The 13,377-nt window shown below is 43.2% G+C and overlaps 1 protein-coding gene across 1 annotated transcript in view; it reads right to left on the bottom strand.

Moving 5' to 3' along the window:
• The window catches only part of LOC120993678 (acetylserotonin O-methyltransferase-like), a 350,706-nt gene that overhangs the window by 22,205 nt on the left and 315,124 nt on the right, over nucleotides 1-13,377 (bottom strand). The window lies entirely within an intron of this gene.

Raw genomic sequence — 13,377 nt, forward strand, 5'->3', positions numbered from 1 at the left:
TTGTTCCCGTTCACCACAATATTGAAAATGGCAAATTTGGGAATAGTTTTTCAACCCAGAACAAAAACTGTGCTTTTACGGTCACTACAAATAATTTGACCAGCTAAAACAGTACAGATTTGGTTGAATAGAAATGTGAGGCCTATTTTTTTTGCGCTGTGTGACAGATATACCTTTAATCACAGAATTAGACTTGTATCTGCACGGTAGCGTGTGTGTTAAGTTTTTCTGAATGACACTATCAGCACCTTGAATCTAAAATATCCTTTTTGGGATAGATTTAAAGTAGGCCTGAAATAGCAGAAACTACTTATTTTGAGAATGGCAAATTTGGGAATAGTTTTTCAACCCAGAACAAAAACTGTGCTTTTACGGTCACTACAAATAATTTGACCAGCTAAAACAGTACAGATTTGGTTGAATAGAAATGTGAGGCCTATTTTTTTATGCGATGTGTGACAGATATACCTTTAATCACAGAATTAGACTTGTATCTGCACGGTAGCGTGTGTGTTAAGTTTTTCTGAATGACACTATCAGCACCTTGAATCTAAGATATCCTTTTTGGGATAGATTTATAGTAGCCCTGATATAGCAGAAACTACTAATTTTGAGAATGGCAAATTTGGGAATAGTTTTTTAACCCAGAACAAAAACTGTGCTTTTACGGTCACTACAAATAACTTGACCAGCTAAAACAGTACTGATTTGGAGGAATATAAATGTCAGGCCTATTTTTTAGGCGCTGTGTGACAGGTATACATTTAATCACAGAATTAGACTTGTATCTGCACTATAGAGTGTGTGTTAAGTTTTTCAGAATGACCCTATCAGCACCTTGAATCTAATATACCCTTTTAGGGATAGATTTAAAGTAGGCCTGATTTAGCAGAAACTACTAATTTTGAGAATGGCAAATTTGGGAATTGTTTTTCAACCCAGAACAAAAACTGTGCTTTTACGGTCACTAAAAATAGCTGGGTGACAGGCTCAACTTGCCCCTGATGTAGTATATGGCCAAAAAATAACCACACTATTGATGGTTAAATGCACTTGGGTGACACAGGCTCAGCCTGCACCTGATGTAGTATATGGCCAAAAATTAACCACACTATTGATGGTTAAATGCACTTGGGTGACACAGGCTCAGCCTGCACCTGATGTAGTATATGGCCAAAAAATAACCACACTGTTGATGGTTAAATGCACTTGGGTGACACAGGCTCAGCCTGCACCTGATGTAGTATATGGCCAAAAAATAACCACACTGTTGATGGTTAAATGCACTTCGGTGACACAGGCTCAGCCTGCAGCTGATGTAGGATATAGCAAAAAATAACCACACGATTGATGGTTAAAAGCACATGGTGGTAGTTTGTGCTGGCGCACCACAAGCCACAATAGGGCCGCCGATCACCCCAGAAAAAAGTGATATAAAAACGCTCTGGGCAGCCTAAAAAAAGTGAGCAATTCGATATTAGCACTTCAATGATCCACAGCTGGAGATCGATCACTGAATTAAGTCTTTTGGAGGAGTTAATCTGCCTAATCTCGCCCTAACGTCGCAGCAGCAACCTCTCCCTATGCTTGAATCAGCAGAGTGACCTGCAGCGCTACGTGACCCAAGCTTATATAGAGGCTGGGTCACATGCTGCACTGGCCAATCACAGCCATGCCAATAGTAGGCAAGGCTGTGATGGCCTCTTGGGGAAAGTAGTATGACGCTTGTTGATTGGCTGCTTTGCAGCCTTTCAAAAAGCGCCAAGAAAGCGCCGAACACCGAACCCGAACCCAGACTTTTACGAAAATGTTCGGGTTCGGGTCCGTGTCACGGACACCCCAAAATTCGGTACGAACCCGAACTATACAGTTCGGGTTCGCTCATCCCTATTTATCTCCTGTTTTCTGTTGGAAGATCTCCCTGCGCCGGTGGTTCTGGGTTTGCCGTGGCTTAGCAAGCACAATCCAACTATCGATTGGCAAGCTAGGCAGATTCTGGATTGGGCTGATTATTGCATTGACAATTGTCTTAATACATCTTTTTCTGTTGTAACTACCAAGAATTTACCCTCTTTTATATCTGAGTTTGCCGACGTGTTTTCTGAGAGTGGATGCCAGAATTTACCTCCACATAGGATAATCAGAGCTAAGTTGCCTAAATTTAGGTTGTATAACCTTTCTGAACCTGAAAGACAGGCCATAAACAGGATAAACCTACGCTTGTACTGACCTACAGTAAGCAAATTTCAGAAATAGAATGTGCAGTTAAAAGTTGTCTACCTATATTGTATTATGATAATATTTTACATGACATCCTCAAAGATGGGTGTAGGATCATCTCAAGAAGATCAGGTACACTTGGTAACATCTTATCACGATCAGTGTTTGTACGTAGCCCTAGATATAGCACATGATTGAAATACCAGGGCTTTACTAAATGTGGCACGTCCCCATGTAAAACCTGTGGGTTTGCACAACGTACTAAAAACTTCGAAGACTCATCACATAAAGAAACATTTGTAATAAAACATTACATCAATTGTAATACTGAGGGGGTAATTTACACCATAATTTGCACTCTGTGTGATAAAATGTACATTGGCAGTACAATTAGGAAGTTCAAAAATAGATTTAGAGAACATTTGAACTACCGGTATATCACTAATCCTCAGGCCACAGGTACATCAAGTGTAGCTAATAATTTTATTAATGTACATAATAGAAGTACGGTAGGACTTTGTACTTATGCATTTGAGAAAGTAACATTACCACCCAGAGGTGGCAACATCAAACAGAAGGTTTTACTACGTGAAACCTTCTGGATTCTGAGACTAAACACTCGCTATCCTATAGCATTAAACTTAAAAAAGGAATTAATGTATTTATATAAGGAGGTCTTATATATATATATAGTTTGAGTAACATTTAGGTAGGTGAGATCAGCCCACAAAAGGTGCTATTGTTATATAAAAGTAGTTTACCTTAACCCCTTAGGGACGCATGACGTACCGGTACGGCATGTTTCCTGAGTCCTTAAGGACCCATGACGTACCGGTACGTCATGAGTTTAAAACGCGATTGCGGCGCTGTGGGGGTTAATCGGAACAGAATCATTCAGCGGGCATCCTGTCACAATGCCGGGGGGGGTTGCAGGCGTTGCGGGGCGGTGCGGGAGGCAGGCGGTGCGGCAGGCGGGATCGCGATCCCCCGCCCGCCTCCTCTTGAATATTCATTGGTGTCCAGTGGGTATATTAGAGTGTCAGCACATTGCATAAACGGTCATACTCTGGTATAAACGGCTGACATCTGTGCTGTGATGTCAGCCGTTTAACGCTTTCCATACCGCGGTCCGTACGGACCGCTGTATGGAAAGGGTTAACAGTCAGGGAGCTCCCTCCCTCTCCCATCGGGGGGCTGCTGTGCCTTTGCAGCCCCCAGACAGGATGGGGTCACAGAGGGAGGGAGCCCCCCTCCTTCCCCTTTCCCATCTGCTCAGTTGTGGCAGATGGGGAAGGTTCCCATGGCAACAGGACGCCTTCTCAGGCATCCTGCTGTCCATGGTGCTGAACAGATCTGTGCTAAAGGCATAGATCTGTTCAGACAAAGTGTAAGTAAAATACAGTACAATACACTATATAGTGTACTGTACTGTATTATACGGACATCAGACCCACTGGATCTTCAAGAACCAAGTGGGTCTGGGTCAAAAAAATGTAAAAAAAATGTGAAAAAAGTAAAGATAAAAAAACACATTTATCACTGAATAAAAATAAAAAATATAAAATACACTACACATATTGGGTATCACCGCGTCCGTAACGACCTGAACTATAAAACGGTCATGTTACTTTCCCTGCACGGTGAACGCCATAAAAAAAAAAAAAACTGTGAGGAAATTGAAATTTTTCCCACCTTACTTCACAAAAAAGGTAATAAAAGTGATCAAAAAAGTTGCATGTACGCCAAAATAGTACCAAACAAACCGTCATCTTATCCTGCAAAAATCATACCCTACCCAAGATAATCGCCCAAAAACTGAAAAAACTATGGCTCTTAGACTATGGAAACACTAAAACATGACCGGCTCTATAAAAATATCACATGACCTAACCCCTCAGGTGAACACCGTAAAAAAATTAAAATAAAAACGGTGTAAAAAAAGCATCATATGTCACAAAAAGTGTAATAGCAAGCGATCAAAAAGTCATATGCACTCCAAAATAGTGCCAATCAAACCGTCATCTCATCCCACAAAAAATGAGACCCTACCTAAGATAATCGCCCAAAAACTGAAAAAACTATGGCTCTCAGACTATGGAGACATTAAAACATGATTTTTTTTGTTTAAAAAACGAAATCATTGTGTAAAACTTACATAAATAAAAGAAATTGGATACATATTAGGTATCGCCGCGTCCGTGACAACCTGCTCTATAAAAATACCACATGAAATAGTGGTAGGTTGTGGTGGCTCACTAGCAAGTAGTTAAGGTATGGTGCTGCAAGCTCATATAGAGGGAATCACCCCACCCTCTCTTAAAAGGCAAATGTAGTAATAGGAAAATGAGCGAGCACTCATACACTTGGCAACCAGATTGACATGTGCAGAAAATATTTATTAAATCCCCATAAAATACAAGCAATAAAATTTATAAGAACAATGTAGCAATAATATACAACATTACAGTCACATATATTGTGGTAGATATGATCGATACTATATTCAATAAAAATATATTCGATAGAAATATTAGATAAATTGAATGGTAGAAAATTCAATGTTGAAATATTCAATAGAATATTCGATACCACTCAATAGTGTCGATAAATTCAATAATATATATCACACCAAAAAACTTCAAGTATATGCTGTTATTTGGGAAAGAGGGGGTATTATCTTCTAGCACTCTATCCCAATTTGGGAAACTGAATGTCACAGAAAATGTTGTAGGTGTATTCACTGGGAGCGCAATATGTTCATAAAGTGTCCACAAGAATCCTGATAATGTGAAAAGTCTCTTATAGCCTTTTAAGGTCGATATGAGCTTTGAATTGAAGTAAACTTTAAATTGATATTTGGCTTACCGTCTAGCGTCTGCTGTCTCCCTATTGCTTCAATGGAGCTTTAAATATTTGCCTGCTTGTTCAGTCGCTCCATACGGCAAGCTGGTTTAAATTTCGCGGGAGTTCCAAAGATGCCACTCTGTTCCGCAATTTCCTTTGGTGCAGCTTTCGACGATAAGAATAGTTAATCCTTTACTGTAGAAATTTTCTTCTGTATGGCCATACAGTATTATCGGAGGCTTTTCAATGCAGGTACATCACTTGTTTCAACATACGCGTTACGGGTAGATTCACTCTCCCTTTCTCAGTGGTTCCCAGCCGCCAACGTCGTTCCCAGCCGCCACTGCTTCTCCAGGAGAGCCGTGCCCTCCCTGTACAACCAAGTATCGGATAAAATCAAGTGTGCACTGCGCAACGCCATCTGTGGCAAGGTCCACCTAACCACAGATACATGGACCAGTAAGCACGGCTAGGGACGCTATATCTCCCTAACTGCACACTGGGTAAATGTAGTGGCGGCTGGGCCCCAGGCGGAGAGCTGTTTGGAGCACGTCCTTCCGCCGCCAAGGATCGCAGGGCATCATTTTTTGCCTCCTGTTGCCTCCTCTTCCTACTCGGCTTCCTCGTCCTCTTCTACCACCTCCTCATCCGGTCAGCGACAGACCTTCACCATAAACTTCAGCACAGCCAGGAGTAAACGTCAGCAGGCCATTCTGAAACTGATGTGTTTGGGGGACAGGCCCCACACCGCGCAGGAGTTGTGGGGGGTATAGAACAACAGACGGATGAGTGGTTGCTGCCAGTGAGCCTCAAGCCCGGCCTGGTGGTGTGCGATAATGGGCGAACTCTCATTGCAGCTCTGGGACTAGCCGGTTTGACGCACATCCCTTGCCTGGCGCATGTGCTGAATTTGGTGATGCAGAAATTCATTCACAACTACCCCGACATGTCAGAGCTGCTGCATAAAGTGCGGGCCGTCTGTGCGATTCCGGCGTTCTCATCCTGCCGCCGCTCGGCTGTCTGCTCTACAGCGTAACTTCGGCCTTCCCGCTCACCGCCTCATATGCGACGTGCCCACCAGGTGGAACTCCACCTTGCACATGCTGGAGAGACTGTGCGAGCAGCAGCAGGCCATAGTGGAGTTTCAGCTGCAGCACTCACGGGTGAGTCGCACTGCGGAACAGCACCACTTCACCACCAATGACTGGGCCTCCATGCGAGACCTGTTTGCCCTGTCTAAATTTTGCACGGTTGACCCATTAACACGTGTTGAGACACGCTAATCGCTTTTTTTTTACAAATGGTCACTAGGACCAGTGGTTGTCTCTGGGTTTACACGTGTTATTTTATTTATATCTAAAATATAACATTTATTGCTTGTCTCTAAAATAACTACCTAGAACTCACATCACTAAAATTATCAGCCATGTCTGCATGATTTCTCGATATTATTCCTTGGTTTAGCTGGCTGACTAAAACACACATGTAAAACACAATCTGCCCCCCGACATGTTTCGCCAAGCCCTCTATAGAGAAATAAGTATTTGGACATGCGCATTACCAGTTTAGCACCGCAGCGTCTATCAGCACACGCAGGCGCAGTACAATTATAAGTTCTGATGTAAAAGTCTCCACACATGCGCACTGAGTGCCACGAATCACAGATGCCGAGCGCTCTAAGTCAGAACGCAAGCGCAATACCAAAACACATGCGGATTGGACAATAGCACTATGGTAGGAGTCATCAAACATCCACTTGCTAAGACAGGGATAGCGATAGGTTGAATGTAGAATCTAGCAACAAAAGAGCTACACAGTAGCCAACTTAACCATGACGCTGATAGGGAGGTCTTAAAAGCCTGGTCCCACCCCTTTCATAGTTACTGCCCAAACTCCTGAAGACGCCAAGTGCTTGGCGAAACATGTCAGGGGGCAGATTGTGTTTTACGTGTGTGTTTTAGCCAACCAGCGAACTGCATAAAGACAGGGTGGTTATGCAGTAATAGTTACACAATAGGGAGGACTAGCAGGGCTTTCACTCACCCCAGGAAGCGCACTGTGAGACTAACAGTGCGTGTGTTACTGAGCACGGGGCACCATATGCAAATGGAGGCTGAAGTTAGATAGCATGGAGTGAAGCCTTTAAACCAGCCCCACTGCTAAACAAAATTTTAGATATAAGTAAAATAACACGTGTAAACCCAGAGACAACCACTGGTCCTAGTGACCATTTGTAAAAAAAGCTGTGTGCCCTGTTGAGCTGTTTCGAGTAATCCACCAACATGGCCAGTTGCGATGACGCCGTTATCATCGTTACAATACCACTTCTATGTCTCATTAAGAAAACACTTAGGGCGATGATCGAAGAGGATGTGTCCCAGGACGTGGAGGAGGAGGAGGAAGAGGGATCATCTCTAACACTTTCAGGCCAGTCTTTTATAAGTGGCTCAAAGGGAGGTTTTTTACAACAGCAGAGGCCAGGTACAAATTTGGCCAGCCAGGGGCCACTACTGGAGGACGAGGAGGAGGAGGATGAGGAGGAGGAGGAGGATGGGGAGGAAGCATGTTCACAGCGGGGTGGCACCCAACGCAGCTCGGGCCCATCACTGGTGCGTGGCTGGGGGGATACGGAGGACGCAGACGATACGCCTCCCACAGAGGACAGCTTGTCTTTACCTCTGGGCAGCCTGGCACACATGAGGGACTACATGCTGCAGTGCCTGCGCAATGACAGCAGAGTTGCCCACATTTTAACGTGTGCTGACTACTGGGTGGCCACCCTGTTGGATCCCCGTTACAAAGACAATGTGCCGTTCTTAATTCCCTCACTGGAGCGTGATCGGAAGATGCGCGACTACAGGCGCACGCTGGTAGACACGCTCCTGAGAGCATTCCCGACTGACGCCGGGGGACAAGTGGAAGCACAAGGCGAAGGCAGGGGAGGAGGAAGAGGTCGCCAACGCAGCTGTTTCAGCGCCAGCACCTCAGAAGGCAGGGTTAGCATGGCCGACATGTGGAAAAGCTTTGTCACCTCGCTGCAACAGCCGGCCCCAACTGCTGATATGGAGCGTGCTAGCAGGAGGCAGCATTTGAACAACATGGTGGAACAGTACCTGTGCACACGCCTACACGTACTGACTGATGGTTCTGCCCCATTCAACTTCTGGGTCTCCAAATTATCCACATGGCCAGAGCTTGTCCTGTATGACTTGGAGGTGCTGGCCTGCCCTGCAGCCAGAGTACTCTCTGAACGTGTGTTTAGCACGCCAGGAGGCGTCATTACAGACAGACGCAGCCGCCTGTCCACAGCCAACGTGGACAAGCTCACGTTCATTAAAATGAACCAGGCCTGGAGCCCACAAGACTTGTCTGTAACCTTGTGCAGAATAGACAGTTCTAACAGCCTCAACCATCCATCCTTGTACTCAAGTGCACTTATTCCTTTTTTTTTTTTTTTTATATGGCCAAATATTTTGGGGGATACCCCTATGTAAAAATGCAACATAATACATCTGTGTTGGCTACCTATTCCTCCTTTGCCGCCGCTTCCACCTAGATCGCCACGTGAGCCTACACAGCCACATCCACCAATTCACTGCCTCCTAAACCTCTTCCTCCTACATCATTCCTAATTTTTATTTTTTTAAGGTCTTTTATGTTTTTTTAATTCATTTCCCTATCCACATTTGTTTGCAGAGTATTTGCCATGCTCTTAAGCACATTTTGCTGCATTTTGCAGCCCTCTAGCTCTTTCCAGGGCTATTTTAGATGTGTCCATAGCAGGTGTTATCGCGAAACTCGCATTTCCTACAGGACCTCCCCACACATGAGTTTCAGTGTGGTATCGTTGCAACAGCTGCGGAAAACACTACGCAGTATCTATCCATATTTTATAGCATCTCTTTTCAGGAAACAAAATGAATGTGATTGTCTGTATCAACACCACCTATTGCATATGCTAATGGTAAGAAAACCCAAGCAGGATCTGTATATATACATGTGGGACAGATCACCATAGGGCATAATCATTTGACATTGAGACTCTGCAAGAAAACTTATTTTAAGGTAAGCGTAGCTTCATATTACCCTTCTTTTTACAATTTTTAACATGCCTGTTTAAAATTCTTTATTGATGGAATATAACATGCGACATTTGACTAATTTCTCTGTGATTATTACGCCGGATCGTGTAATGCATTTATCTATCTATCTATCTATCTATCTATCTATCTATCTACAGTTGCAAGAAAAACTATGTGAACCCTTTGAAATGATATGGATTTCTGCACAAATTGGTCATAAAATGTGATCTGATCTTCATTTAAGTCAGAACAATAGACAATCACAGTCTGCTTAAACTAATAACACACAAAAAATTAAATGTTACCATGTTTTTATTGAACACACCATGTAAACATTCACAGTGCAGGTGGAAAAAGTATGCAAAACCCTAGACTAATGACATCTCCAAGAGCTAATTGGAGTGAGGTGTCAGCCAACTGGAGCCCAATCAATGAGATGAGATTGGAGGTGTTGGTTACAGCTGCCCTGCCCTATAAAAAACACACACCAGTTCTGAGTTTTATTTTCACAAGAAGCATTGCCTGATGTGAATGATAGCTCGCACAAAAGAGCTCTCAGAAGACCTACGATTAAGAATTGTTGACTTGCATAAAGCTGGAAAGGGTTATAAAAGTATTTCCAAAAGCCTTGCTGTTCATCAGTGGACGATAAGGCAAATTGTCTATAAATGGAGAAAGTTCAGCACTGCTGCTACTCTCCATAGGAGTGGCCTTCCTGTAAAGATGACTGCAAGAGCACAGTGCAGGCTGCTCAATGAGGTGAATAAGAATCCTAGGGTGTCAGCTAAAGACTTACAAACGTCTCTAGCATATGCTAACATCCCTGTTAGCAAATCTACGATACGTAAAATACTAAACAAGAATGGATTTCATGGGAGGATACCACAGAGGAAGCCACTGCTGTCCAAAAAAAACATTGCTGCACGTTTACAATTTGAACAAGAGCACCTGGATGTTCCACAGCAGTACTGGCAAAATATTCTGTGGACAGATGAAACCAAAGTTGAGTTGTTTGGAAGAAACACACAACACTATGTGTGGAGAAAAAGAGGCACACCACACTAACATCAAAACCTCATCCCAACTGTGAAGTATGGTGGTGGGGGCATCATGGTTTGGGGCTGCTTTGCTGCGTCAGGGCCTGGACGGATTGCTAACATTGAAGGAAAAATTCATTCCCAAGTTTATCAAGACATTTTGCAGGAGAACTTAAGGCCATCTGTCCACCAGCTGAAGCTCAACAGAAGATGGGTGTTGCAACAGGACAACGACCCAAAGCATAGAAGTAAATCAACAACAGAATGGCTTAAACAGAAGAAAATATGCCTTCTGGAGTGGCCCAGTCAGAGTCCTGACCTCAACCCGATTGAGATGCTGTGGCATGACCTCAAGAAAGCGATTCACACCAGACATCCCAAGAATATTGCTGAACTGAAACAGTTCTGTAAAGAGGAATGGTCAAGAATTACTCCTGACCGTTGTGCACGTCTGATCTGAAACTACAGGAAACGTTTGGTTAAAGTTATTGCTGCCAAAGGAGGTTCAACTAGTTATTAAATCCAAGGGTTCACATACTTTTTCCACCTGCACTGTGAATGTTTACATGGTGTGTTCAATAAAAACATGGTAACATTTAATTCTTTGTGTGTTATTAGTTTAAGCAGACTGTGATTGTCTATTGTTGTGACTTAGATGAAGATCAGATCACATTTTATGACCAATTTGTACAGAAATCCATATCATTCCAAAGGGTTCACATACTTTTTCTTGCAACTGTATCTATCCACTTTATCTATCTATCAATCTATCCAATCTATCTATCTATCTATCTATCTATCTATCTATCTATCTATCTATCTATCTATCCCCTTTATCTATCTATCAGCACAGTCTGAAAAAATGGCTTTAATATGTAATAGCGATATGGTTGTATTAACTGCTTATAACGCAAAACTATTTTTAGATGCATGTATAATTTTGTTATTTCTCAACGACTATTGTGCCGCTATATACCATGCATTTATTTGTAACGTATATTATTTTTGTTATTTATACAATAATTTACAATATTCAAATTGTTTTTAGATGCCTACTTACCAAGATACTTTACGGGGCGATGATATCATCCCCGGTGCTCAAATGCTTATAGCGGTGGAAGACTTTTATGAATCGTTCATCAGCGACGGCTGGCAGTTCATCAGCGACGGCTGGCAGTACCCACTGCGCCAGTGCGATTTGCTGCAGACTGAGGGCAGGAGCTTCATCGGTGTCACTGGGCCTGCGCCGAGCCCAGTGACGTCCGATGCTCGCGCGAGACTTCGCTCGGCCGTCAGGGAGGGGGAGGAGAGGGATGAGACGCTGTGGGCGGTTAGGGATTCTGGAGGAAGGCGTTTTGGGCACTGTAAGAGGGGCGTTACTGGGCACACAAAGGGGAACATAACGCCCCTCTGGGCACCTTCAGGGTGTTATAAAAGTTGTTTTTCTGCAAAACTGCTGGACGGATTACAATAAAAAACAGCACAGCCGATTCAAGGTAAGCTGTGGAGCATGACTGGTTTAAAATCTGAATTTGTGTTATACGAGGTGACAGAATCCCTTTAAGGGTGTATCTCACAATGACATCTGCATCAAAGGCTGCCAACTAAATTTTTTGTGCCCAAACGAGTGTTTGTTTAACAACTGAATTTGACAGCAGTATATAAGCCTGTAATTTCACACGTGCTGATGCTGCAAGGCCTGAAAATAGTGTTTTTTGTCAAAAAAGTGTGTTTTTCAAACCCCAGAAAATGATGGGTATATTTCTAGCTTAAATTGCACACTGACTAATCCAGATGTTGTAGATTGCCAAAAAAGTTTTTTTTTTGTAACACAATATCAAAGCTGTATATATTTAACTTGAATTTAACACTTGCAGATCTGGAAAATACTGTTTTTTGAAAAAAAATTGTGTGTTTTTCAAACCCCAGAAAATGATGGGTGTATTTCTACCTTAAATTGCACACTGACTAATACAGATGTTGTAGATTGCCAAAAAAGTATTTTTTTGGTAATAGAATATGAAAGCTGTATATATATTAAACTTGAATTTAACACTTGCAGATCTGGAAAATACAGTTTTTTGAAAAAAATTGTGTGTTTTTAAAACCCCAGAAAATGATGGGTGTATTTCTACCTTAAATTGCACATTGACTAATCCAGATGTTGTAGTTTGCCCAAAAAAATTGTGATTTGCAATGTCCCAAAAGCTCAGATGCAGTGAGTGCTGGTGCACTGAGCTTGCATAAAATGGCCACCACCGCCACCCACCTAACTAACAGAATTATAAAAGTTCTTTTTTTTTTGGTCAATGGCCTCAGGGCAGGGTAAAACGATTGTGTCCTGCACCCACACAACTATTTCTAGTTAGATCGCTGAGTTAGATTCTCTCCTATTCTCTCCCTGAAATCACCAGTCCAGCAGCATCCTCTCCCTACACTTGTAACAGCAGAGTGACGTGCAGCGCTACGTGACTCAAGCTTATATAGAGCCTGAGTCACATGCTGCTCTGGCCAATCACAGCCATGCCATTAGTAGGCATGGCTGTGATGGCTTCTAAGGTCAGACAGTTAACTGCTTGTTGATTGGCTGCTGTGCAGCCTTTCAAAAAGCGCCAAGAAAGCGCCGAACACCGAACCCGAACCCAAACTTTTACAGAAATGTTCGGGTTCGGGTCCAGGGTCCAAAAATCCTAAATGCTCCTCCTGTTCCTCCTTGCACAAAGGCGGAGGTAGTGGTCCTGCTGCAGGGTTGTTGCCCTCCTACGGCCTCCTCCACGTCTCCTGATGTACTGGCCTGTCTCCTGGTAGCGCCTCCATGCTCTGGACACTACGCTGACAGACACAGCAAACCTTCTTGTCACAGCTCGCATTGATGTGCCATCCTGGATAGGCTGCACTACCTGAGCCACTTGTGTGGGTTGTAGACTCCGTCTCATGCTACCACTAGAGTGAAAGCACCGCCAGCATTCAAAAGTGACCAAAACATCAGCCAGGAAGCATAGGAACTGAGAAGTGGTCTGTGGTCACCACCTGCAGAACCACTCCTTTATTGGGGGTGTCTTGCTAATTGCCTATAATTTCCACCTGTTGTCTATCCCATTTGCACAACAGCATGTGAAATTGATTGTCACTCAGTGTTGCTTCCTAAGTGGACAGTTTGATTTCACAGAAGTGTGATTGACTTGGAGTTACAT

Source organism: Bufo bufo, chromosome 3 (assembly GCF_905171765.1).
Source record: "Bufo bufo chromosome 3, aBufBuf1.1, whole genome shotgun sequence".
Lineage (NCBI taxonomy): Eukaryota > Metazoa > Chordata > Amphibia > Anura > Bufonidae > Bufo > Bufo bufo.